The following is a 25,974-nucleotide window of genomic DNA, read 5'->3' as shown; positions in this document are numbered from 1 at the left end:
TCCTTCTCCACCTCCTGCTCCTTCTCCTCCTCCTGCACCTTCTCCTCCTCCTGCTTCATCGTCTTCTCCTGCTCATGCTCCACTCCTGCTCCTTCTCCTCCTCCTGCTCCTTCTCCTCCTCCTGCTCCTTCTCCACATCCTGCTCCTTCTCCACCTCCTGCTCCTTCTCCTCCTCCTGCACCTTCTCCTCCTCCTGCTCCTTCTCCACCTCCTGCTCCTACTCCTCCTCCTGCTTCTTCTCCAACTCCTTCATCTACTCCCCCTCCTGGTCCTTCTCCGCCTCCTGCTCCTTCTCCACCGATTGCATCTTCTCCACTTCCTGTTCCTCCTCCTCCTCCTGCTACTTCTCCACCTCCTTCTCCTCGTCCACGTCCTTCTCCTCCTCCTGCTCCTTGTCCACCTCCTGCTCCTTGTCCACCTCCTGCTCCATCTCGCCCTCCTGCTCCTTCTCGCCCTCCTGCTCCTTCTCGCCCTCCTGCTTCTACTCCCCCTCATGCTCCTTCTCGTCCTCCTGCTCCTTCTCCACCTCCAGCTCTTTCTCCACTTGCTGCTCCTTCTACATTCCTGCTCATTCACCAGCTCCTGCTCCTTCTTCTCCTCCTTCTCCTCCTCCTGCTCCTTCTCCACCTCCCGCTCCTTGTCTCCCTCCTGCTCCTTCTTCACCTCCTGCTCCTTCTCCAACTCATGCTGCTTCTCTACCTCCTGCTACTACTCCTCCTCCTACTCCTGCTCCTCCTCCTGCTCCTTCTTCTTCTCCTGCTCCTTTTCCACTCCTGCTCCTGCTCCTCCTCCTGCTCCATCTTCTTCTCCTGCTCCTTCTCCACTCCTGCTCCATCTCCACCTCGGACGTCTTCTCCTCCTCCTGCTCTGCTCCTCCTCCTGCTCCTTCTCCACCTCCTGCTCCTTCTCCACCTCCTGCTCCTTCTCATCCTCCTGCTCCTACTCCTCCTCCTGCTTCATCTTCTTCTCCTGCTCATGCTCGACTCCTGCTCCTTCTCCTCCTCCTGCTCCTTCTCCTCCTCCTGCTCCTTCTCCACATCCTGCTCCTTCTCCACCTCCTGCTCCTTCTCCTCCGCCTGCACCTTCTCCTCCTCCTGCTCCTTCTCCATCTCCTGCTCCTACTCCTCCTCCTGCTTCTTCTCCAACTCCTTCATCTATTCCCCCTCCTGGTCCTTCTCCGCCACCTGCTCCTTCTCCACCGATTGCATCTTCTCCACTTCCTGTTCCTCCTCCTCCTCCTGCTCCTTCTCCACCTCCTTCTCCTCGTCCACGTCCTTCTCCTCCTCCTGCTCCTTGTCCACCTCATGCTCCTTGTCCACCTCCTGCTCCTTGTCCACCTCCTGCTCCTTCTCGCCCTCCTGCTCCTTCTCGCCCTCCTGCTTCTACTCCCCCTCATGCTCCTTCTCCTCCTCCTGCTCCTTCTCCTCTTCTTGCGCCTTCTCCACCTCCTGCTGTTTCTTCTTCTCCTGCTCATTCTGCACTCCTGCTCCTTCTCCTCCTCCTGCTCCTTCTCCACCGCCTGCTCCTTCTCCTCCCCATGTTTCTTCTCCTCCTCCTGATCCTTCTCCACGTCCTTCTCCTCCTCCATCTCCTTCTCCTCCTCCTGCTCCTTGTCCACCTACTTCTCCTTATCTACCTCCTGCTCCTTGTCCACCTCCGTCTCCATATTCACCTCCTGCTCATTATCCACCTCCTGCTCCGTATCCAACTCCTGATCCTTGTCCACCTCCTGATCATTGTCCACCTCCTGCTCCTTGTCCACCTAGTGCTCCATCTCGCCCTCCTGCTCCATCTCGTCCTCCAGCTCCTTCTCGCCCTCCTGCTCCTTCTCGCCCTCCTGCTCCTTCTCGCCCTCCTGCTCCTTCTCCACCTGCTGCTCCTTCTCCACCTCCTGCTCCTGCTCCTCCTCCTGCTTCTTCTCCACCTCCTGTTCCTTCTCCTCCTCCTGATCCTTCTCCACGACCTGCTCCTCCTCCATCTCATTCTCCTCCTCCTGCTCCTTGTCCACCTCCTTCTCCTTATCTACCTCCTGCTCCTTGTCCACCTCCGTCTCCATGTCCACCTCCTGCTCATTATCCACCTCCTGCTCCGTATCCACCTCCTGATCCTTGTCCACCTCCTGCTCATTGTACACCTCCCGCTCCTTGTCCACCTAGTGCTCCATCTCGCCCTCCTGCTCCATCTCGTCCTCCAGCTCCTTCTCGCCCTCCTGCTCCTTCTCGCCCTCCTGCTCCTTCTCGCCCTCCTGCTCCTTTTCCACCTCCTGCTCCTTCTCCACCTCCTGCTCCTTCTTCTCCTCCTGCTCCTGCTCCTCCTCCTGCTTCTTCTCCAAATCCTTCTCATAGTCGCTCTCCTGGTCCTTTTCCGCCACCTGTTCGTTCTCCACCTGTTGCTTCTTCTCCTCCTCCTGTTCCTTGTCCACCTCCTGCTCCTTGTCCACCTTCTGCTCCTTGTCCACCTCCTTCTCTTTGTTCACCTCCTGCTCCTTCTCGCCCTCCTGCTACTTCCTGCCCTCCTGCTCCTTCTCCACCTCCTGCTCCTTCTCCATTCCTGCTCATTCACCACCTCCTGCTCCTTCTTCTCCTCCTTCTCCTCCTCGTGCTCCTTCTGCACCTCCTGCTCCTTGTCTTCCTCCTGCTCCTTTTCTCCCTCCTGCTCCTTCTCCTCCTTGTGCTCCTTCTCCTCCTCCTTCTCCTTCTCCTCCTCCTGCTCCTACTCCACCTCCTGCTCCTTCTCCACTCCTGCTCATTCACCACCTCCAGCTCCTTCTTCTCCTCCTTCTTCTCCTCCTGCTCCTTCTCCACCTCCTGCCCCTTGTCTTCCTCCTGATCCTTTTCTCCCGCCTGCTACTTCTCCACCTCCTGCACCTTCTCAACCTCCTGCTCCATCTCCACCTCCTGCTCCTTCTCCTCTTCTTGCCCCTTCTCCACCTTCTGCTGTTTCTTCTTCTCCTGCTCCTTCTGCACTACTGCTCCTTCTCCTCCTCCTGCTCCTTCTCCACCTCCTGCTCCTTCTCCACCTCCTGCTCCTTCTTCTCCTCCTGCTCATGCTCATCCTCCAGCTTCTTCTCCAACTCCTTCTCCTACTCCCCCTTCTGGTCCTTCTCCGCCTCCTGCTCCTTCTCGACCGATTGCTTCTACTCCACCTCCTGTTCCTTTTCCTCCTCCTGCTCCGTCTCCACCTCCTTCTCCTCCTCCACCTCCTTCTCCTCCACCTGCTCCTTGTCCACCTCCGCCTCCATGTTCACCTCCTGCTCATTATCCACCTCCTGCTCCGTATCCAACTCCTGATCCTTGTCCACCTCCTGATCATTGTCCACCTCCTGCTCCTTGTCCACCTAGTGCTCCATCTCGCCCTCCTGCTCCATCTCGTCCTCCAGCTCCTTCTCGCCCTCCTGCTCCTTCTCGCCCTCCTGCTCCTTTTCCACCTCCTGCTCCTTCTCCACCTCCTGCTCCTTCTTCTCCTCCTGCTCCTGCTCCTCCTCCTGCTTCTTCTCCAAATCCTTCTCATAGTCGCTCTCCTGGTCCTTTTCCGCCACCTGCTCGTTCTCCACCTGTTGCTTCTTCTCCTCCTCCTGTTCCTTGTCCACCTCCTGCTCCTTGTCCACCTTCTGCTCCTTGTCCACCTCCTGCTCTTTGTTCACCTCCTGCTCCTTCTCGCCCTCCTGCTACTTCCTGCCCTACTGCTCCTTCTCCACCTCCTGCTCCTTCTCCATTCCTGCTCATTCACCACCTCCTGCTCCTTCTTCTCCTCCTTCTCCTCCTCGTGCTCCGTCTCCACCTCCTGCTCCTTGTCTTCCTCCTGCTCCTTTTCTCCCTCCTGCTCCTTCTCCTCCTTGTGCTCCTTCTCCTCCTCCTTCTCCTTCTCCTCCTCCTGCTCCTACTCCACCTCCTGCTCCTTCTCCACTCCTGCTCATTCACCACCTCCAGCTCCTTCTTCTCCTCCTTCTCCTCCTCCTGCTCCTTCTCCACCTCCTGCTCCTTGTCTTCCTCCTGCTCCTTTTCTCCCGCCTGCTACTTCTCCACCTCCTGCTCCTTCTCAACCTCCTGCTCCATCTCCACCTCCTGCTCCTTCTCCTCTTCTTGCGCCTTCTCCACCTCCTGCTGTTTCTTCTTCTCCTGCTCCTTCTGCACTACTGCTCCTTCTCCTCCTCATGCTTCTACTCCACCTCCTGTTCCTTTTCCTCCTCCTGCTCCGTCTCCACCTCCTTCTCCTCCTCCACCTCCTTCTCCTCCACCTGCTCCTTGTCCACCTCCGTCTCCATGTTCACCTCCTGCTCATTATCCACCTCCTGCTCCGTATCCAACTCCTGATCCTTGTCCACCTCCTGATCATTGTCCACCTCCTGCTCCTTGTCCACCTAGTGCTCCATCTCGCCCTCCTGCTCCATCTCGTCCTCCAGCTCCTTCTCGCCCTCCTGCTCCTTCTCGCCCTCCTGCTCCTTCTCGCCCTCCTGCTCCTTCTCCACCTCCTGCTCCTTCTCCACCTCCTGCTCCTGCTCCTCCTCCTGCTTCTTCTCCACCTCCTGTTCCTTCTCCTCCTCCTGATCCTTCTCCACGACCTTCTCCTCCTCCATCTCCTTCTCCTCCTCCTGCTCCTTGTCCACCTCCTTCTCCTTATCTACCTCCTGCTCCTTGTCCACCTCCGTCTCCATGTCCACCTCCTGCTCATTATCCACCTCCTGCTCCGTATCCACCTCCTGATCCTTGTCCACCTCCTGCTCATTGTACACCTCACGCTCCTTGTCCACCTAGTGCTCCATCTCGCCCTCCTGCTCCATCTCGTCCTCCAGCTCCTTCTCGCCCTCTTGCTCCTTCTCGCCCTCCTGCTCCTTCTCGCCCTCCTGCTCCTTTTCCACCTCCTGCTCCTTCTCCACCTCCTGCTCCTTCTTCTCCTCCTGCTCCTGCTCCTCGTCCTGCTTCTTCTCCAAATCCTTCTCATAGTCGCTCTCCTGGTCCTTTTCCGCCACCTGCTCGTTCTCCACCTGTTGCTTCTTCTCCTCCTCCTGTTCCTTGTCCACCTCCTGCTCCTTGTCCACCTTCTGCTCCTTGTCCACCTCCTGCTCTTTGTTCACCTCCTGCTCCTTCTCGCCCTCCTGCTACTTCCTGCCCTCCTGCTCCTTCTCCACCTCCTGCTCCTTCTCCATTCCTGCTCATTCACCACCTCCTGCTCCTTCTTCTCCTCCTTCTCCTCCTCGTGCTCCTTCTCCACCTCCTGCTCCTTGTCTTCCTCCTGCTCCTTTTCTCCCTCCTGCTCCTTCTCCTCCTTGTGCTCCTTCTCCTCCTCCTTCTCCTTCTCCTCCTCCTGCTCCTACTCCACCTCCTGCTCCTTCTCCACTCCTGCTCATTCACCACCTCCAGCTCCTTCTTCTCCTCCTTCTTCTCCTCCTGCTCCTTCTCCACCTCCTGCTCCTTGTCTTCCTCCTGCTCCTTTTCTCCCGCCTGCTACTTCTCCACCTCCTGCACCTTCTCAACCTCCTGCTCCATCTCCACCTCCTGCTCCTTCTCCTCTTCTTGCCCCTTCTCCACCTCCTGCTGTTTCTTCTTCTCCTGCTCCTTCTGCACTACTGCTCCTTCTCCTCCTCCTGCTCCTTCTCCACCTCCTGCTCCTTCTCCACCTCCTGCTCCTTCTTCTCCTCCTGCTCATGCTCATCCTCCAGCTTCTTCTCCAACTCCTTCTCCTACTCCCCCTTCTGGTCCTTCTCCGCCTCCTGCTCCTTCTCGACCGATTGCTTCTACTCCACCTCCTGTTCCTTTTCCTCCTCCTGCTCCGTCTCCACCTCCTTCTCCTCCTCCACCTCCTTCTCCTCCACCTGCTCCTTGTCCACCTCCGTCTCCATGTTCACCTCCTGCTCATTATGCACCTCCTGCTCCGTATCCAACTCCTGATCCTTGTCCACCTCCTGATCATTGTCCACCTCCTGCTCCTTGTCCACCTAGTGCTCCATCTCGCCCTCCTGCTCCATCTCGTCCTCCAGCTCCTTCTCGCCCTCCTGCTCCTTCTCGCCCTCCTGCTCCTTCTCGCCCTCCTGCTCCTTCTCCACCTCCTGCTCCTTCTCCACCTCCTGCTCCTGCTCCTCCTCCTGCTTCTTCTCCACCTCCTGTTCCTTCTCCTCCTCCTGATCCTTCTCCACGACCTTCTCCTCCTCCATCTCCTTCTCCTCCTCCTGCTCCTTGTCCACCTCCTTCTCCTTATCTACCTCCTGCTCCTTGTCCACCTCCGTCTCCATGTCCACCTCCTGCTCATTATCCACCTCCTGCTCCGTATCCACCTCCTGATCCTTGTCCACCTCCTGCTCATTGTACACCTCCCGCTCCTTGTCCACCTAGTGCTCCATCTCGCCCTCCTGCTCCATCTCGTCCTCCAGCTCCTTCTCGCCCTCCTGCTCCTTCTCGCCCTCCTGCTCCTTCTCGCCCTCCTGCTCCTTTTCCACCTCCTGCTCCTTCTCCACCTCCTGCTCCTTCTTCTCCTCCTGCTCCTGCTCCTCCTCCTGCTTCTTCTCCAAATCCTTCTCATAGTCGCTCTCCTGGTCCTTTTCCGCCACCTGCTCGTTCTCCACCTGTTGCTTCTTCTCCTCCTCCTGTTCCTTGTCCACCTCCTGCTCCTTGTCCACCTTCTGCTCCTTGTCCACCTCCTGCTCTTTGTTCACCTCCTGCTCCTTCTCGCCCTCCTGCTACTTCCTGCCCTCCTGCTCCTTCTCCACCTCCTGCTCCTTCTCCATTCCTGCTCATTCACCACCTCCTGCTCCTTCTTCTCCTCCTTCTCCTCCTCGTGCTCCTTCTCCACCTCCTGCTCCTTGTCTTCCTCCTGCTCCTTTTCTCCCTCCTGCTCCTTCTCCTCCTTGTGCTCCTTCTCCTCCTCCTTCTCCTTCTCCTCCTCCTGCTCCTACTCCACCTCCTGCTCCTTCTCCACTCCTGCTCATTCACCACCTCCAGCTCCTTCTTCTCCTCCTTCTTCTCCTCCTGCTCCTTCTCCACCTCCTGCTCCTTGTCTTCCTCCTGCTCCTTTTCTCCCGCCTGCTACTTCTCCACCTCCTGCACCTTCTCAACCTCCTGCTCCATCTCCACCTCCTGCTCCTTCTCCTCTTGTTGCCCCTTCTCCACCTCCTGCTGTTTCTTCTTCTCCTGCTCCTTCTGCACTACTGCTCCTTCTCCTCCTCCTGCTCCTTCTCCACCTCCTGCTCCTTCTCCACCTCCTGCTCCTTCTTCTCCTCCTGCTCATGCTCATCCTCCAGCTTCTTCTCCAACTCCTTCTCCTACTCCCCCTTCTGGTCCTTCTCCGCCTCCTGCTCCTTCTCGACCGATTGCTTCTACTCCACCTCCTGTTCCTTTTCCTCCTCCTGCTCCGTCTCCACCTCCTTCTCCTCCTCCACCTCCTTCTCCTCCACCTGCTCCTTGTCCACCTCCGTCTCCATGTTCACCTCCTGCTCATTATCCACCTCCTGCTCCGTATCCAACTCCTGATCCTTGTCCACCTCCTGATCATTGTCCACCTCCTGCTCCTTGTCCACCTAGTGCTCCATCTCGCCCTCCTGCTCCATCTCGTCCTCCAGCTCCTTCTCGCCCTCCTGCTCCTTCTCGCCCTCCTGCTCCTTCTCGCCCCCCTGCTCCTTCTCCACCTCCTGCTCCTTCTCCACCTCCTGCTCCTGCTCCTCCTCCTGCTTCTTCTCCACCTCCTGTTCCTTCTCCTCCTCCTGATCCTTCTCCACGACCTTCTCCTCCTCCATCTCCTTCTCCTCCTCCTGCTCCTTGTCCACCTCCTTCTCCTGATCTACCTCTTGCTCCTTGTCCACCTCCATCTCCATGTCCACCTCCTGCTCATTATCCACCTCCTGCTCCGTATCCACCTCCTGATCCTTGTCCACCTCCTGCTCATTGTACACCTCCCGCTCCTTGTCCACCTAGTGCTCCATTTCGCCCTCCTGCTCCATCTCGTCCTCCAGCTCCTTCTCGCCCTCCTGCTCCTTCTCGCCCTCCTGATTCTTCTCGCCCTCCTGCTCCTTTTCCACCTCCTGCTCCTTCTCCACCTCCTGCTCCTTCTTCTCCTCCTGCTCCTGCTCCTCCTCCTGCTTCTTCTCCAAATCCTTCTCATAGTCGCTCTCCTGGTCCTTTTCCGCCACCTGCTCGTTCTCCACCTGTTGCTTCTTCTCCTCTTCCTGTTCCTTGTCCACCTCCTGCTCCTTGTCCACCTTCTGCTCCTTGTCCACCTCCTGCTCTTTGTTCACCTCCTGCTCCTTCTCGCCCTCCTGCTACTTCCTGCCCTCCTGCTCCTTCTCCACCTCCTGCTCCTTCTCCATTCCTGCTCATTCACCACCTCCTGCTCCTTCTTCTCCTCCTTCTCCTCCTCGTGCTCCTTCTCCACCTCCTGCTCCTTGTCTTCCTCCTGCTCCTTTTCTCCCTCCTGCTCCTTCTCCTCCTTGTGCTCCTTCTCCTCCTCCTTCTCCTTCTCCTCCTCCTGCTCCTACTCCACCTCCTGCTCCTTCTCCACTCCTGCTCATTCACCACCTCCAGCTCCTTCTTCTCCTCCTTCTCCTCCTCCTGCTCCTTCTCCACCTCCTGCTCCTTGTCTTCCTCCTGCTCCTTTTCTCCCGCCTGCTACTTCTCCACCTCCTGCTCCTTCTCAACCTCCTGCTCCATCTCCACCTCCTGCTCCTTCTCCTCTTCTTGCGCCTTCTCCACCTCCTGCTGTTTCTTCTTCTCCTGCTCCTTCTGCACTACTGCTCCTTCTCCTCCTCATGCTTCTACTCCACCTCCTGTTCCTTTTCCTCCTCCTGCTCCGTCTCCACCTCCTTCTCCTCCTCCACCTCCTTCTCCTCCACCTGCTCCTTGTCCACCTCCGTCTCCATGTTCACCTCCTGCTCATTATCCACCTCCTGCTCCGTATCCAACTCCTGATCCTTGTCCACCTCCTGATCATTGTCCACCTCCTGCTCCTTGTCCACCTAGTGCTCCATCTCGCCCTCCTGCTCCATCTCGTCCTCCAGCTCCTTCTCGCCCTCCTGCTCCTTCTCGCCCTCCTGCTCCTTCTCGCCATCCTGCTCCTTCTCCACCTCCTGCTCCTTCTCCACCTCCTGCTCCTGCTCCTCCTCCTGCTTCTTCTCCACCTCCTGTTCCTTCTCCTCTTCCTGTTCCTTCTCCACGACCTTCTCCTCCTCCATCTCCTTCTCCTCCTCCTGCTCCTTGTCCACCTCCTTCTCCTTATCTACCTCCTGCTCCTTGTCCACCTCCGTCTCCATGTCCACCTCCTGCTCATTATCCACCTCCTGCTCCGTATCCACCTCCTGATCCTTGTCCACCTCCTGCTCATTGTACACCTCCCGCTCCTTGTCCACCTAGTGCTCCATCTCGCCCTCCTGCTCCATCTCGTCCTCCAGCTCCTTCTCGCCCTCCTGCTCCTTCTCGCCCTCCTGCTCCTTCTCGCCCTCCTGCTCCTTTTCCACCTCCTGCTCCTTCTCCACCTCCTGCTCCTTCTTCTCCTCCAGCTCCTGCTCCTCCTCCTGCTTCTTCTCCAAATCCTTCTCATAGTCGCTCTCCTGGTCCTTTTCCGCCACCTGCTCGTTCTCCACCTGTTGCTTCTTCTCCTCCTCCTGTTCCTTGTCCACCTCCTGCTCCTTGTCCACCTTCTGCTCCTTGTCCACCTCCTGCTCTTTGTTCACCTCCTGCTCCTTCTCGCCCTCCTGCTACTTCCTGCCCTCCTGCTCCTTCTCCACCTCCTGCTCCTTCTCCATTCCTGCTCATTCACCACCTCCTGCTCCTTCTTCTCCTCCTTCTCCTCCTCGTGCTCCTTCTCCACCTCCTGCTCCTTGTCTTCCTCCTGCTCCTTTTCTCCCTCCTGCTCCTTCTCCTCCTTGTGCTCCTTCTCCTCCTCCTTCTCCTTCTCCTCCTCCTGCTCCTACTCCACCTCCTGCTCCTTCTCCACTCCTGCTCATTCACCACCTCCAGCTCCTTCTTCTCCTCCTTCTTCTCCTCCTGCTCCTTCTCCACCTCCTGCTCCTTGTCTTCCTCCTGCTCCTTTTCTCCCGCCTGCTACTTCTCCACCTCCTGCACCTTCTCAACCTCCTGCTCCATCTCCACCTCCTGCTCCTTCTCCTCTTCTTGCCCCTTCTCCACCTCCTGCTGTTTCTTCTTCTCCTGCTCCTTCTGCACTACTGCTCCTTCTCCTCCTCCTGCTCCTTCTCCACCTCCTGCTCCTTCCCCACCTCCTGCTCCTTCTTCTCCTCCTGCTCATGCTCATCCTCCAGCTTCTTCTCCAACTCCTACTCCCCCTTCTGGTCCTTCTCCGCCTCCTGCTCCTTCTCGACCGATTGCTTCTTCTCCACCTCCTGTTCCTTTTCCTCCTCCTGCTCCGTCTCCACCTCCTTCTCCTCCTCCACCTCCTTCTCCTCCACCTGCTCCTTGTCCATCTCCTGCTCCTTCTCCACCTCCTGCTCCTCCTTCTCCTCCTGCTCCTCCTCCTCCTCCTGCTTCTTCTCCAGCTCCTTTTCCTAATCGCCCTCCTGGTCCTTCTCCATCTCCTGTTCCTTCTCCACCTACATCTCCTCTTCCACCTCCTTCTCCTCCTCCTGTTCCTTGTCCACCTCCTGCTCCTTGTCCACCTCCTGCTCCTTGTCAACCTCCTGCTCCTTGTCCAACTCCTGCACTTTGTCCACCTCCTGCTCCTTTTCCACGTCCTGTTCCTTCTCCCCCTCCTGCTACTTCCTGCCCTCCTGCTCCTTCTCCACCTCCTGCTCCTTCCCCACTCCTGCTCATTCACCGCATCCTGCTTCTTCTTCTCATGCTCCTGCTCCTTCTCCACCTTCCTGCTCTTTGTCTTCCTACTGCTCCTTGTCTCCCTCCTGCTCCTTCTCAACCTCCTGCTCCTTCTCCACCTCCTGCTCCATCTCCACCTCCTGCTCCTTCTCCTTCTCCTGCTCCTTCTCCACCTCCTGCTCCTTCTCCTCATCTTGCACCTTCTCCACCTCCTGCTCCTTCTCCTCCTCCTGCTCCTACTCCTCCTCCTGCTCCTGCTTCTTCTCCTGCTCCTCCTCCACTCCTGCTCCTTCTCCTCCTCCTGCTCCTTCTCCTCCTCCTGCTCCTTCGACACCTCCTGCTCCTTCTCCACCTCCTGCTCCTTCTTCTCCTCCTCCTCCTGCTCCTGCTCCTACTTCTTCTCCAACTCCTTCTACCACTCACCCTCCTGGTCCTTTTCCGCCTCCTGCTCCTTCTCCACCTGTTGCTTCTTCTCCACGTCCTGTTCCCTCTCCTCCTCTTGCTCCTTCTCCATCATCTTCTCCTCCTCCACCTCCTTCTCCGACTCCTGCTCCTTGTCCACCTCCTGCTCCTTGTCCACCTCCTTCTCATTATCCACCTCCTGCTCTGTGTCCAACTCCTGATCCTTGTCCACCTCCTGCTCCTTGTCCACCTCCTGCTCCTTGTCCACCTAGTGCTCCTTCTCGCCCTCCTGCTACTTCTCGTCCTCCAGAGCCTTCTCACCCTCCTGCTCCTTCCTGCCCTCCTGCTCCTTCTCCACCTCCTGCTCCTTCTCCATTCTTGCTCCTTCTCCATCTCTTGCTCCTTCTCCACCTCCTGCTCCTTCTCCTCATCTTTCGCCTTCTCAACCTCCTGCTCCTTCTCCTCCACCTGCTCCTACTCCTCCTCCTGCTCCTTCTTCTCCTCCTGCTCCTTCTCCACTCCTGCTCCTTCTACTCCTCCTGCTCATTTTCCTCCTCCTGCTCCTTCTACACCTCCTGCTCCTTCTCGCCCTCCTGCTCCTTCTCCACCTCCTGCTCCTTCTCCACCTCCTGCTCCTTCTCCACCTCCTGCTCCATCTTCTCCTCCTGCTCCTTCTCCTCCTCCTGCTTCTTGTCCAACTCCTTCTCCTCATCGCCCTCCTGGTCCTTTTCCGCCTCTTGCTACTTCTCCACCTGTTGCTTCTTCTCAACATCCTGTTCCTTCTCCTGTTCGTTCTCCACCTCCTTCTCCCCCTCCACCTCCTTCTCCTCCTCCTGTTCCTTGTCCACCTCCTGCTTCTTGTCCAACTCCTGCTCCTTGTCAACCTCCTGCTCCTTGTCCACCTCCTGCACTTTGTCCACCTCCTGCTCCTTTTCCACCTCCTGCTCCTTCTCCCCCTCCTGCTATTTCCTGCCCTCCTGCTCCTTCTCCACCTCCTGCTCCTTCCCCACTCCTGCTCATTCACCACATCCTGCTCCTTCTTCTCATGCTCCTGCTCCTTCTCCACCTTCCTGCTCTTTGTCTTCCTACTGCTCCTTGTCTCCCTCCTGCTCCTTCTCCACCTCCTGCTCCTTCTCCACCTCCTGCTCCATCTCCACCTCATGCTCCTTCTCCTTCTCCTGCTCCTTCTCCAGCTCCTGCTCCTTCTCCTCATCTTGCACCTTCTCCACCTCCTGCTCCTTCTCCTCCTCCTGCTCCTACTCCTCCTCCTGCTCCTGCTTCTTCTCCTGCTCCTCCTCCACTCCTGCTCCTTCTCCTCCTCCTGCTCCTTCTCCTCCTCCTGCTCCTTCTACACCTCCTGCTCCTTCTCCACCTCCTGCTCCTTCTTCTCCTCCTCCTCCTGCTCCTGCTCCTGCTTCTTCTCCAACTCCTTCTACCACTCACCCTCCTGGTCCTTTTCCGCCTCCTGCTCCTTCTCCACCTGTTGCTTCTTCACCACCTCCTGTTCCCTCTCCTCCTCCTGCTCCTTCTCCACCTTCTTCTCCTCCTCCACCTCCTTCTCCTACTCCTGCTCCTTGTCCACCTCCTGCTCCTTGTCCACCTCCTTCTCATTATCCACCTACTGCTCTGTGTCCAACTCCTGATCCTTGTCCACCTCCTGCTCGTTGTCCACCACCTGCTCCTTGTCCACCTAGTCCTCCTTCTCGCCCTCCTGCTACTTCTCGTCCTCCAGATCCTCCTCGCCCTCCTGCTCCTTCCTGCCCTCCTGCTCCTTCTCCACCTCCTGCTCCTTCTCCATTCGTGCTCCTTCTCCACCTCCTGCTCCTTCTCCACCTCCTGCTCCTTCTCCTCATCTTTCGCCTTCTCCACCTCCTGCTCCTTCTCCTCCACCTGCTCCTACTCCTCCTCCTGCTCCTTCTTCTCCTCCTGCTCCTTCTCCACTCCTGCTCCTTCTACTCCTCCTGCTCCTTATCCTCCTCCTGCTCCTTCTACACCTCCTGCTCCTTCTCCCCCTCCTGCTACTTCCTGCCCTCCTGCTCCTTCTCCACCTCCTGCTCGTTCCCCACTCCTGCTCATTCACCATCCCCTGCTCCTTCTTCTCCTCCTTCTCCTCCTCCTGCTCCTTCTCCACCTTCCTGCTCTTTGTCTTCCTCCTGCTCCTTGTCTCCCTCCTGCTCCGTCTCCACCTCCTGCTCCTTCTTAACCTCCTGCTCCATCTCCACCTCATGCTCCTTCTCCTTCTCCTGCTCCATCTCCAACTCCTGCTCCTTCTCCACCTCCTGCTCCTTCTCCTCATCTTGCACCTTCTCCACCTCTTGCTCCTTCTCCTCCTCCTGTTCCTTGTGCACCTCCTGCTCTGTGCCCACCTCCTGATCCTTGTCCACCTCCTGCTCCTTGTCCACCTTCTGCTCCATGTCCAACTCCTGCTCCTTGTCCACTTCCAGCTCCATCTTCTACTCCTTCTCCTCCTCCTGCTCCTTCTCCACCTCCTGCTCTTTGTCTTCCCCCTGCTTCTTGTCTCCCTCCTGCTCCTTCTTCTTCTCCTGTTCCTTCTCCACTCCTGCTCCTTCTCCTCCTCCTGCTCCTTCGCCACTTCCTGCTCCCTCTTCTCCTCCTGCTCCTGCTCCTCCTCCTGCTTCTTATCCAAATCCTTCTCCTACTCCCCCTCCTGGTCCGTCTCCGCCTCCTGCTCCTTCTCCACCAATTGCTTCTTCTCCACGTCCTATCCTTTCTCCTCCTTCTGCTCCTTCTCCACCTCCTTCTCCTCCTCCATCTCCTTCTCCTCCTCCTGCTCCTTGTCCACCTCCTGCTCCTTGTCCACCAACTACTCCTTGTCCACCTCCGGCTCCATGTCCACCTCCTGCTCATTGTCCACCTCCTGCTCCGTGTCCACCTCCTGCTCCTTGTCCACCTGGTGCTCCTTCTCGCCCTCCTGCTCCTTCTCGTCCTCCAGCTCCTTCTCGTCCTCCTGCTCCTTCTCGCCCTCCTGCTTCTTCTCGCCCTCCTGCTCCTTCTCTCCCTCCTGCTCCTTCTCCACCTCCTGCTCCTTCTCCACCTCCTGCTCCTTCTCCGCCTCCTGCTCCTTCTCCGCCTCCTGCTCCTTCTCAACCTATTGCTTCTTCTCCACCTTCTGTTCCCTCTCCTCCTCCTGCTCCTTGTCCACTTCCTGCTACTTGTCCACCTCCTTCTCATTGTGCACCTCCTGCTCTGTGCCCCCCTCCTGATCCTTGTCCACCTCCTGCTCCTTGTCCACCTTCTGCTCCATGTCCAACTCCTGCTCCTTGTCCACTTCCTGCTCCTTCTTCTACTCCTTCTCCTCCTCCTGCTCCTTCTCCACCTCCTGCTCTTTGTCTTCCTCCTGCTTCTTGTCTCCCTCCTGCTCCTTCTTCTTCTCCTGTTCCTTCTCCACTCCTGCTCCTTCTCCTCCTCCTGCTCCTTCGCCACTTCCTGCTCCCTCTTCTCCTCCTGCTCCTGCTCCTCCTCCTGCTTCTTCTCCAACTCCTTCTCCTACTCCCCCTCCTGGTCCGTCTCCGCCTGCTGCTCCTTCTCCACCAATTGCTTCTTCTCCACGTCCTATCCTTTCTCCTCCTTCTGCTCCTTTTCCACCTCCTTCTCCTCCTCCATCTCCTCCTCCTCCTCCTGCTCCTTGTCCACCTCCTGCTCCTTGTCCACCAACTACTCCTTGTCCACCTCCGGCTCCATGTCCACCTCCTGCTCGTTGTCCACCTCCTGCTCCGTGTCCACCTCCTGCTCCTTGTCCACCTGGTGCTCCTTCTCGCCCTCCTGCTCCTTCTCGTCCTCCAGCTCCTTCTCGTCCTCCTGCTCCTTCTCGCTCTCCTGCTTCTTCTCGCCCTCCTGCTCACTTCTCGTCCTTCTGCTCCTTCCCAACCTCCTGCTCCTTCTCCACTCCTGCTCCTTCTCCTCCTCCTGCTCCTTCGCCACTTCCTGATCCCTCTCCTCCTCCTGCTCCTGCTCCTCCTCCTGCTTCTTATCCAAATCCTTCTCCTACTCCCCGTCCTGGTCCGTCTCCGCCTCCTGCTCCTTCTCCACCAATTGCTTCTTCTCCACGTCCTATCCTTTCTCCTCCTTCTGCTCCTTCTCCACCTCCTTCTCCTCCTCCATCTCCTTCTCCTCCTCCTGCTCCTTGTCCATCTCCTGCTCCTTGTCCACCAACTACTCCTTGTCCACCTCCGGCTCCATGTCCACCTCCTGCTCATTGTCCAGCTCCTGCTCCGTGTCCACCTCCTGCTCCTTTTCCACCCGGTGCTCCTTCTCGCCCTCTTGCTCCTTCTCGTCCTCCAGTTCCTTCTCGTCCTCCTGCTCCTTCTCGCCCTCCTGCTTCTTCTCGCCCTCCTGCTCCTTCTCGCCCTCCTGCTCCTTCTCCACCTCCTGCTCCTTCTCCACCTCCTGCTCCTTCTCCACCTCCTGCTCCTTCTCCGCCTCCTGCTCCTTCTCAACCTATTGCTTCTTCTCCACCTCCTGTTCCCTCTCCTCCTCCTGCTCCTTGTCCACTTCCTGCTCCTTGTCCACCTCCTTCTCATTGTGCACCTCCTGCTCTGTGCCCACCTCCTGATCCTTGTCCACCTCCTGCTCCTTGTCCACCTTCTGCTCCATGTCCAACTCCTGCTCCTTGTCCACTTCCTGCTCCTTCTTCTACTCCTTCTCCTCCTCCTGCTCCTTCTCCACCTCCTGCTCTTTGTCTTCCTCCTGGTTCTTGTCTCCCTCCTGCTCCTTCTTCTTCTCCAGCTCCTTCTCCACCTCCTGCTCTTTGTCTTCCTCCTGCTTCTTGTCTCCCTCCTGCTCCTTCTCCTCCTCCTGCTCCTTGTCCACCTCCTGCTCCTTGTCCACCAACTACTCCTTGTCCACCTACGGCTCCATGTCCACCTCCTGCTCGTTGTCCACCTCCTGCTCCGTGTCCACCTCCTGCTCCTTGTCCACCTGGTGCTCCTTCTCGCCCTCCTGCTCCTTCTCGTCCTCCAGCTCCTTCTCGTCCTCCTGCTCCTTCTCACCCTCCTGCTTCTTCTCGCCCTCCTGCTCCTTCTCGCCCTCCTGCTCCTTCTCCACCTCCTGCTCCTTCTCCACCTCCTGCTCCTTCTCCACCTCCTGCTCCTTCTTCTCCTCCTGCTCCTTCTCTTCCTCCTGCTTCTTCTCTAACTCCTTCTCCTAATCGCCCTCCTGGTCCTTCTCCGCCTCCTGCTCCTTCTCCACCTGTTGCTTCTTCTCAACCTCCTTTTCCTTCTCCTCCTCCTGTTCCTTCTCCACCTCCTTCTCCCCCTCCACCTCCTTCTCCTCCTCCTGTTCCTTGTCCACCTCCTGCTTCTTGTCCACCTCTTGCTCCTTGTCAACATCCTGCTCCTTGTCCACCTCCGGCTCGTTGTCCACCTCCTGCTCCTTGTCCACCTCCTGCTCCTTCTCCTGCTCCTGCTCCTTCTCCACCTCCTGCTCCTTTTCATCCTCCTCCTCCTGCTCCTTCTCCAACTCCTGCTCAACTTCCACCAACTGCTCCTTCTCCACCAGCTCCTCCTGCTCCTTCTTCTTCTCCTGCTCAACCTCCTCCTCCTGCTTCGTCTCCAACTCCTTCTCCTACTCCACCTCCTGCTCCTACTCCTCCTCCTACTCCTTCTTCTTCTCCTGCTCCTTCTCCACTCCGTTCCATCTCCACCTCCTGCTCCTTCTCCTCCTTCAGCTCCTGCTCCATTTCCTCCTTCTCCCCCTCCTGCTCCTTCTCCACCTCTTGCTCCTTCTCCCCCTCCTGCAACTTCTCCCCCTCCTGCTCCTTCTCCCCTTCTGGCTCAAACTCCTCCTCCTGCTCCTTCTCCACCTCCTCCTCCTTCTCAACCTGCTGCTCAACCTCCACCTGCTCCTTCTCCTCCTCCTCCTGCTCCTTCAGCTCCTCCAGCTAACCCTCCTCCTCTTGCTCAATCTCCTCCTCCTCCTTGTTCTCCACCCCTGCTCATTCTCCACCTCCTCATCATTCTCCACCTCCTGCTCCTTCTCCACTTTTGCTCAACCTCCTCCTCCTGCTCCTTCTCCACTTCATGCTCCTTCTCCCGCTCCTGCTCCGACTGCCGCTTCTGCTCCTTCTCCCGCTTCTGCTCCGTCTCCCGTTTCTGCTCCGTCTCCACCTGCTGCTACTTCTCCTCCTGCTCCTTCTTCTGCTCCTGTTGCTACTTCTCCATCTCCTTCTCCTGCTCCTTCTCCTCCTCCTGCTCCTTCTCCACTCCTGCTCCTTCTCCACCTCCTTCTCCTTCTCCTCCCCTTGCCCCATCTCCACCTCCTGCTCCTTCTCCTCCTCCTGCTCCTTCTCCAGCTCCTTCTCCTCCTCCTGCTTATCCACCTCCTGCTCCTTGACCACCTCCTGCGCCTTCTCGCCCTTCTGCTCCATCTTGCCCACCTGCTGCTTCTCGACTTCCTGCTCCTTCTCGCCCTCCTGCTCCTTCTCCATCTCCTGCTCCTTCTCCACTCCTGCTCATTCACCACCTCCTGCTCCTTCTTCTCCTCCTTCTCCTATTCCTGCTCCTCCACCTCCTGCTGCTTGTCTCCCTCCTGCTCCTTGTCTCCCTCCTACTCCTTTTCCACCTCCTGCTCCATCTCGTTCTCCTGCTCCTTATTCACCTCCTGCTACTTCTCCTCATCTTGCGCCTTCTCGACCTCCTACTTCTTCTCCTCCTCCTGCTTCAACTCCTCATCTTGCTCCTTTTTCTTCTCCTGCTCCTTCGCCACTCCTGCTCCATCTCCACCTCCTGCTACTTCTCCACCTCCTGCACCTTCTCCTCCGCCTGATCCTCCTTCTCCTCCTGCTCCTGCTCCTCCTCCTGCTTCTTTTCCATCACCTTCTCGTACACCCCCTCCTGGTCCTTCTCCACCTCCTGCTCCTTCTCGACCTATTGCTTCTTCTCCACCTCCTGTTCCTTCTCCTCCTCCTGCTCCTTGTCCACCTCCTGCTCCTTCTCCTCCTCCTGCTCCTACTCCTCCTCCTGCTCCTGCTTCTTCTCCATCTCCTTCTCCACTCCTGCTCCATCTTCACCTTCTGCTCCTTCTCCTTCTCCTGCTCTTTCTCCACCTCCTGCTCCATCTCCTCATCTTGCGCCCTCTACATCTACTGCTCCTTCTCCTCCTCCTGCTGGTACTCCTCCTCCTGCTCCTTCTTCTTCTCCTGCTCATTCTCCAACTCCAGCTCCTGCTCCTCCTCCTGCTTCTTCTCCAACTCCTTCACCGACTCCCCCTCCTGGTCCTGCTCCTCCTCCTGCTCCTTCTCCACCGATTGCGTCTTCTCCACTTCCTGTTCCTTCTCCTCCTCGTGCACCTTCTCCACCTCGTTCTCCTGGTCCACGTCCTTCTCCTCCTCCTGCTCCTTGTCCACCTCCTGCTCCTTGTCCACCTCCTGCTCCTTGTACACCTCCTGCTCCTTGTCAACCTCCTGCTCCTTGTGCACCTCCTGCTCCGTGTCCACCTGCTGATCTTTTTCCACCTCCTGCTCCTTGTCCGCCTCCGGCTCATTGTCCACCTCCTGCTCAATCTCGCCATCCCGCTCCTTCTCGCCCTCCTGCTCCTTCTCGTCCTCCAGCTTCTTCTCCCCCTCATGCTCCTTCTCGCCCTCCTGCTCCTTCTCCACCTCCAGCTCCTTCTCCACTTGCTGCTTCTTCGCCACTCCTGCTCATTCACCACCTCCTGCTCCTTCTTCTCCTCCTGCTCCTTCTCCAACTCCTGCTCCTTCTCCATCTCCTGCTCCTTCTCCTTCTCCTGTTCCTTCTTCTCCGCCTGCTCCTTCTCCACCTCCTGTTCCTTGTCTGCCTCCTGCTCCTTCTCCGCCTCCTGCTCCTTCTCCGCCTCCTGCTCCTTCTCTGCCTCCTGCTCCTTCTATGCCTCCCGCTCCTCCTCCGCCTACTGCTCGTTCACGCCCTCCTGATCATTCTCGCCCTCGAGCCCCTCCTCCATCTCCTGCTCCCTCTCCCTCAACTGCTCCTTCTCCGTCTCCTGCTTCTTCCCCTCCTCCTGATCCTTCTCGTCTTCCTGATCCTTCTCGTCTTCCTGATCCTTCTCGTCTTCCTGATCCTTCTCGTCCTCCTGCTCCTTCTCGTCCTCCTGCTCCTTCTCCTCCTGTTGCTCCTTCTCCCCCTCCTGCTCCTTCTCCCTCTCACGCTCCTTCTCCCTCTCCTGCTCCTTCTCCTCCTGTTGCTCCTTCTCCACCTCCTGCTCCTTCTCAACGTCTGGCTCCATCTCCTCCTCCTGCTCATTCTTCTCTTCGTGCTCTTTCTCCTCCTCCTGCTGCTTGTCCACCTCCTGCTCCTTCTCCACCTCCTGCTCCTTCTCCACCTCCTCCTCCTTCTTAACCTCCTGCTCCTTCTCCACCTCCTGCTCCTTCTCCCCCTCCTGCTCCTTCTCCACATCCTGCTCCTTCTCCACCTCCTGCTCCTCCTTCATCTCCTTTCTTTCTCCACCTCCTGCTCTTTTTCCATATCCAGCTCCACCTCCACATTCTGCTCCTTCCCCACCTCATGCTTCTTCTCCAACCACTGCTCCTTCTCCTCCTTCTCCTCCAACTGTTCATTCTCCACCTCCTGCTCCTTCTCCACCTCCTGCTCCTTCTCCACCCACTGCTCCTTCTCCGCCTCCTGCTCCTTCTCAGCCTCCTGCTCCTTCTCTGCCTCCTGCTCCTTCTCCCCCTCCCGCTCCATCTCTACCTCCTGCTCCTTTTCCCCGTCCTGCTCCTTCTCCACCTCCTGCTCCTTCTCCACCTCCTGCTCCATCTCCACCTCCTGCTCCTTCTCCACCTCCTGCTCCTCCTCCTTCATCTCCTGCTCCTTCTCCACCTCCTGCTCCTTTTCCATTTCCAGCTCCACCTCCACCTCCTGCTCCTTCTCCACCTCCTGCTCCTTCTCCGCCTCCTGCTCCTTCTCCGCCTCCTGCTCCTTCTATGCCTCCCGCTCCTCCTCCGCCTACTGCTCGTTCGCACCCTCCTGATCATTCTCGCCGTCGAGCCCCTCCTCCACCTTCTGTTCCCTCTCAATCAACTGCTCCTTCTCCGTCTCCTGCTTCTTCCCCTCCTCCTGATCCTTCTCGTCTTCCTGATCCTTCTCGTCTTCCTGATCGTTCTCGTCCTCCTGCTCCTTCTCGTCCTCCTGCTCCTTCTCGTCCTCCTGCTGCTTCTCGTTCTCCTGCTCCTTCTCCTCCTCTTGATCCTTCTTCCCCTCCTGCTCCTTCTCCCTCTTCTGCTCCATCTCCCTCTCCTGCTCCTTCTCCACCTCCTGCTCCTTTTCAACGTCTGGCTCCATCTCCTCCTCCTGCTCATTCTTCTCATCGTGCTCCTTCTCCTCCTCCTGCTGCTTCTCCTCGTCCTTCTCCTTCTCTGCTCAACCCCTCCTCCTGTTCCTTCTTCTCTTCCTGCCCCTTCTCCACCTTCTGCTCCTTCTCCTCCTTCTGCTCCTCCTCCACCTCCTGCTCCTTCTACCCCTCCTGCTCCTTCTACCCCTCCTGCTCCTTCTCCTCCTCTTGTTCGTTCTCCTCCTCCAGCTCCTTCTCGTCCTCCAGCTCCTTCACCCCGTCCTGCTCCTTCTCCACCTCCTGCTCCTTCTCCACCTCCTGCTCCTTCTCCGCCTCCTGCTCCTTCTCCACCTCATGCTCCTCCACCACATCCAGCTCCACCTCCACCTCCTGCTGCTTCCCCTCCACCTGCTCCATCTCCTCTTTCTGCTCAACCTCTGCCTCCTGCTCCTTCTCCACTTCCTGGTCAAACTCCTCCTCCTGCTCCTTCTCCCCCTCCTGCTCCTGCCTTGCCTGCTGATCCTTCTCCCCACCTGCTCCTTCACCCCCTCCTGCTCCAGCTCCTACTCTACCTCCTGCTCCTTCTCCGTCTCCTGTTCCTTCTCCTCGTCAAGCTCAACCTCGAACTACTGCTCCTTCTCCACCTCCTGCTCCTTCTCCACCTCCTGCTCCTTCTCCACCTCCTGCTCCTCCTCCACCTCCTGCTCCTTTTCCACCTCCTGCTCCTTCTCCACCTCCTGCTCCTTCTCCACCTCTTCCTGCTTCTCCACCTCCTGCTCCTTCTCCGCCTCCTGCTCCTTCTCCGCCTCCTGCTACTTCTCTGCCTGCTGCTCCTTCTCCGCCTCCTGCTGCTTCTATGCCTCCCGCTCCATCTCTCCCTCCGACTCCTGCTCCTTCTCCCCCTCCCGCTCCATCGATACCTCCTGCTCCGTTTCCCCGTCCTGATCCTTCTCCACCTCCTGCTCACTCTCGCACTCCTGCTCACTCACCCCCTCCTGCTCCTTCTCCTCGTCCCGCTCAACCTCCTCCTCCTGCTCCTTCTCCTCCTCCTGCTACTTCTCCACCTCCTGCTCCTCCTCCTTCATCTCCTGCTCCTTCTGCACCTCCTGCTACTTTTCCATATCCAGCTCCACCTCCACCTCCTGCTCATTCTCAACCTCCTGCTCCTTCTCCGCCTCCTGCTCCTTCTCCGCCTCCTGCTCCTTCTCAGCCTCCTGCTCCTTCTCCGCCTCCTGCTCTTTCTATGCCTCCCGCTCCTCCTCCGCCAACTGCTCGTTCACACCCTCCTGATCATTCTCGCCCTCGAGCCCCTCCTCCACCTCCTGTTCCCTCTCCCTCAACTGCTCCTTCTCCGTCTCCTGCTTCTTCCCCTCCTCCTGATCCTTCTCGTCTTCCTGATCCTTCTAGTCTTCCTGATCCTTCTCGTCTTCCTGATCCTTCTCGTCTTCCTGCTCCTTCTCGTCCTCCTGCTCCTTCTCGTCCTCCTGCTCCTTCTCGTCCTCCTGCTCCTTCTCCTCCTGTTGCTCCTTCTCCCCCTCCTGCTCCTTCTTCCTCTCCTGCTCCTTCTCCTCCTGTTGCTCGTTCTCCACCTCCTGCTCCTGCTCAACGTCTGGCTCCATCTCCTCCTCCTGGCATTCTTCTCTTCGTGCTCAACCTCCCCCTCCTGCTCCTTCTCCACTTCCTGGTCAAACTCCTCCTCCTGCTCCTTCTCCCCCTCCTGCTCCTGCCTTGCCTGCTGCTCCTTCTCCCCTCCTGCTCCTTCACGCCTCCTGCTCCTGCTCCTTTTTCCCATCCTGCTCCTTCTCCTCGTCCCGCTCAACCTCCTCCTCCTGCTCCTTCTCCTCCTCCTGCTCCTTCTCCACCTCCTGCTCCTTCTCCAACTCCTGCTCCACTCCAACTCCGGCTCCTTCTCCACCTCCTGCTCCTTCTCCACCTCCTGCTCCTCCTCCTTCATCTCCTTTCCTTCTCCACCTCCTGCTCCTTTTCCATATCCAGCTCAACCTCCACATCCTGCTCCTTCTCCACCTCATGCTCCTTCTCCAACGACTGCTCCTTCTCCTCCTCCTTCTTCTCCTCCAACTGTTCATTCTCCACCTCGTGCTCCTTCTCCACCTCCTGGTCCTTCTCCATCTACTGCTCCTTCTCCGCCTCCTGCTCCTTCTATGCCTCCCGCTCCATCTCTACCTCCTGCTCCTTCTCCTCCTCCTGCTCCTTCTCCACCTCCTGCTCCTTCTCCACCTCCTGCTCCTCCTCCTTCATCTCCTGCTCCTTCTCCACCTCCTGCCCCTTTTCCATATCCAACTCCACCTCCACCTCCTGCTCCTTCCCCACCTCCTGCTCCTTCTCCGCTTCCTGCTCCTTCTCCGCCTTCTGCTCCTTCTCCGCCTACTGCTCCTTCTCCGCCTCCTGCTCCTTCTCCGCCTCCTGCTCCTTCTCCGCCTCCTGCTCCTTCTCCGCCTCCTGCTCCTTCTATGCCTCCCGCTCCTCCTCCGCCTACTGCTCGTTCACACCCTCCTGATCATTCTCGCCCTCGAGCCCCTCCTCCATCTCCTGCGACCTCTCCCTCAACTGCTCCTTATCCGTCTCCTGCTTCTTCCCCTCCTCCTGATCCTTCTCGTCTTCCTGATCCTTCTAGTCTTCCTGATCCTTCTCGTCTTCCTGATCCTTCTCATCCTCCTGCTCCTTCTCGTCCTCCTGCTCCTTCTCCTCCTGTTGCTCCTTCTCCCCCTCCTGCTCCTTCTCCCTCTCCTGCTCCTTCTTCCTCTCCTGTTCCTTCTCCTCCTGTTGCAACTTCTCCACCTCCTGCTCATTCTCAACGTCTGGCTGCATCTCTTCCTCCTGCTCATTCTCCTCTTCGTGCTCCTTCTCCTCCTCCTGCTGCTTCTCCTCGTCCTGCTCCTTCTCTGCTGAAACCCCTCCGCCTGCTCCTTCTTCTCTTCCTGCTCCTCCTCCACCTTCCGCTCCTTCTCCTCCTTCTGCTCATCCTCCACCTCCTGCTCCTTCTTCCCCTCCTGCTCCTTTTACCCCTCCTGCTCCTTCTCCTCCTCTTGTTCGTTCTCCTCCTCGAGCTCCTTCTCCCCGTCCTGCTCCTTCTTCACCTGCAGCTCCACCTCCGCCTCCTGCTCCTTCTCCACCTCCTGCTCCTTCTCCACCTCCTGCTCCTTCTCCGCCTCCTGCTCCTTCTCCACCTCATGCTCCTCCACCACTTCCAGCTCCACCTCCACCTCCTGCTGCTTCCACTCCACCTGCTCCATCTCCTCTTTCTGCTCAACCTCACCCTCCTGCTCCTTCTACAATTCCTGGTCAAACTCCTCCTCCTGCTCCTTCTCCCCCTCCTGCTCCTGGCTTGCCTGCTGCTCCTTCTCCCCTCCTGCTCCTTCACCCCGTCCTGCTCCTGCTCCTACTCTACCTCCTGCTCATTCTCCGTCTCCTGTTCCTTCTCCTCGTCAAGCTCAACCTCTTCCGACTGCTCCTTCTCCACCTCCTGCTCCTTCTCCACCTCCTGCTCCTTCTCCACCTACTCCTCCTTCTTCACCTCCTGCTCCTTCTCCACATCCTGCTCCTTCTCCATCTCCTGCTCCTCCTCCACCTCCTGCTGCTTCTCCACCTCCTGCTCCTTCTCCACCTCCTGCTCCTTCTCCACCTCCTGCTCCTTCTCCACCTCCTGCTCCTCCTTCATCTCCTTTCCTTCTCCACCTCCTGCTCTTTTTCCATATCCAGCTCCACCTCCACATCCTGCTCCTTCTCCACCTCATGCTCCTTCTCCAACCACTGCTCCTTCTTCTCCTCCTCCTTCACCATCAACTGTTCATTCTCCACCTCCTGCTCCTTCTCCAACTCCTGCTCCTTCTCCGCCTCCTGCTCCTTCTATGCCTCCCGCTCCATCTCTACCTCCGACTCCTGCTCCTTGTCCACCTCCTGCTCCTTCTCCACCTCCTGCTCCTTCTCCACCTCCTGCTCCTCCTTCATCTCCTGCTCCTTCTCCACCTCCTGCTCCTTTTCCATATCCAGCTCCACCTCCACCACCTGCTCATTCTCCACCTCCTGCTCCTTCTCCGCCTCCTGCTCCTTCTCCGCCTACTGCTCCTTCTCAGCCTCCTGCTCCTTCTCCGCCTCCTGCTCCTTCTCCGCCTCCTGCTCCTTCTCTGCCTCCTGCTCCTTCTCCGCCTCCTGCTCCTTCTCAGCCTCCTGCTCCTTGTCCAACTCCTGCTCCTTCTCCACCTCCTGCTCCTTCTCCACCTCCTGCTCCTCCTTCATCTCCTGCTCCTTCTCCACCTCCTGCTCCTTTTCCATATCCAGCTCCACCTCCACCTCCTGCTCCTTCTCCGCCTCCTGCTCCTTCTCCGCCTACTGCTCCTTCTCAGCCTCCTGCTCCTTCTCCGCCTCCTGCTCCTTCTCCGCCTCCTGCTCATTCTATGCCTCCCGCTCCTCCTCCGCCTACTGCTCGTTCACACCCTCCTGATCATTCTCGCCCTCGAGCCCCTCCTCCACCTCCTGTTCCCTCTCCCTCAACTGCTCATTCTCCGTCTCCTGCTTCTTCCCCTCCTCCTGATCCTTCTCGTCTTCCTGATCCTTCTCGTCTTCCTGATCCGTCTCGTCTTCCTGATCCTTCTCGTCTTCCTGCTCCTTCTCGTCCTCCTGCTCCTTCTCGTCCTCCTGCTCCTTCTCGTCTTCCTGCTCCTTCTCGTCCTCCTTCTCCTTCTCCTCCTGTTGCTCCTTCTCTCCATCCTGCTCCTTCTCCCCCTCCTGCTCCTTCACCCTCTCCTGCTCCTTCTCCCTCTCCTGCTCCTTATCCTCCTGTTGCTCCTTCTCCACCTCCTGCTCCTTCTCAACGTGTGGCTCCATCTCTTCCTCCTGCTCATTCTCCTCTTCGTGCTCCTTCTCCTCCTCCTGCTGCTTCTCCACGTCCTGCTCCTTCTCTGCTCAACCCCCTCCGCCTGCTCCTTCTTCTCTTCCTGCTCCTCCTCCACCTTCCGCTCCTTCTCCTCCTCATCCTCCACCTCCTGCTCCTTCTTCCCCTCCTGCTCCTTTTACCCCTCCTGCTCCTTCTCCTCCTCTTGTTCGTTCTCCTCCTCCAGCTCCTTCTCCCCGTCCTGCTCCTTCTTCACCTGCAGCTCCACCTCCGCCTCCTGCTCCTTCTCCACCTCCTGCTCCTTCTCCACCTCCTGCTCCTTCTCCGCCTCCTGCTCCTTCTCCACCTCATGCTCCTCCACCACTTCCAGCTCCACCTCCACCTCCTGCTGCTTCCACTCCACCTGCTCCATATCCTCTTTCTGCTCAACCTCACCCTCCTGCTCCTTCTACAATTCCTGGTCAAACTCCTCCTCCTGCTCCTTCTCCCCCTCCTGCTCCTGGCTTGCCTGCTGCTCCTTCTCCCCTCCTGCTCCTTCACCCCCTCCTGCTCCTGCTCCTACTCTACCTCCTGCTCATTCTCCGTCTCCTGTTCCTTCTCCTCGTCAAGCTCAACCTCTTCCGACTGCTCCTTCTCCACCTCCTGCTCCTTCTCCACCTCCTGCTCCTTCTCCACCTACTCCTCCTTCTTCACCTCCTGCTCCTTCTC

This window comes from Heptranchias perlo, chromosome 23 (genome assembly GCF_035084215.1).
Source record: "Heptranchias perlo isolate sHepPer1 chromosome 23, sHepPer1.hap1, whole genome shotgun sequence".
Lineage (NCBI taxonomy): Eukaryota > Metazoa > Chordata > Chondrichthyes > Hexanchiformes > Hexanchidae > Heptranchias > Heptranchias perlo.
Note: the sequence above shows the minus strand (reverse complement) of the source record.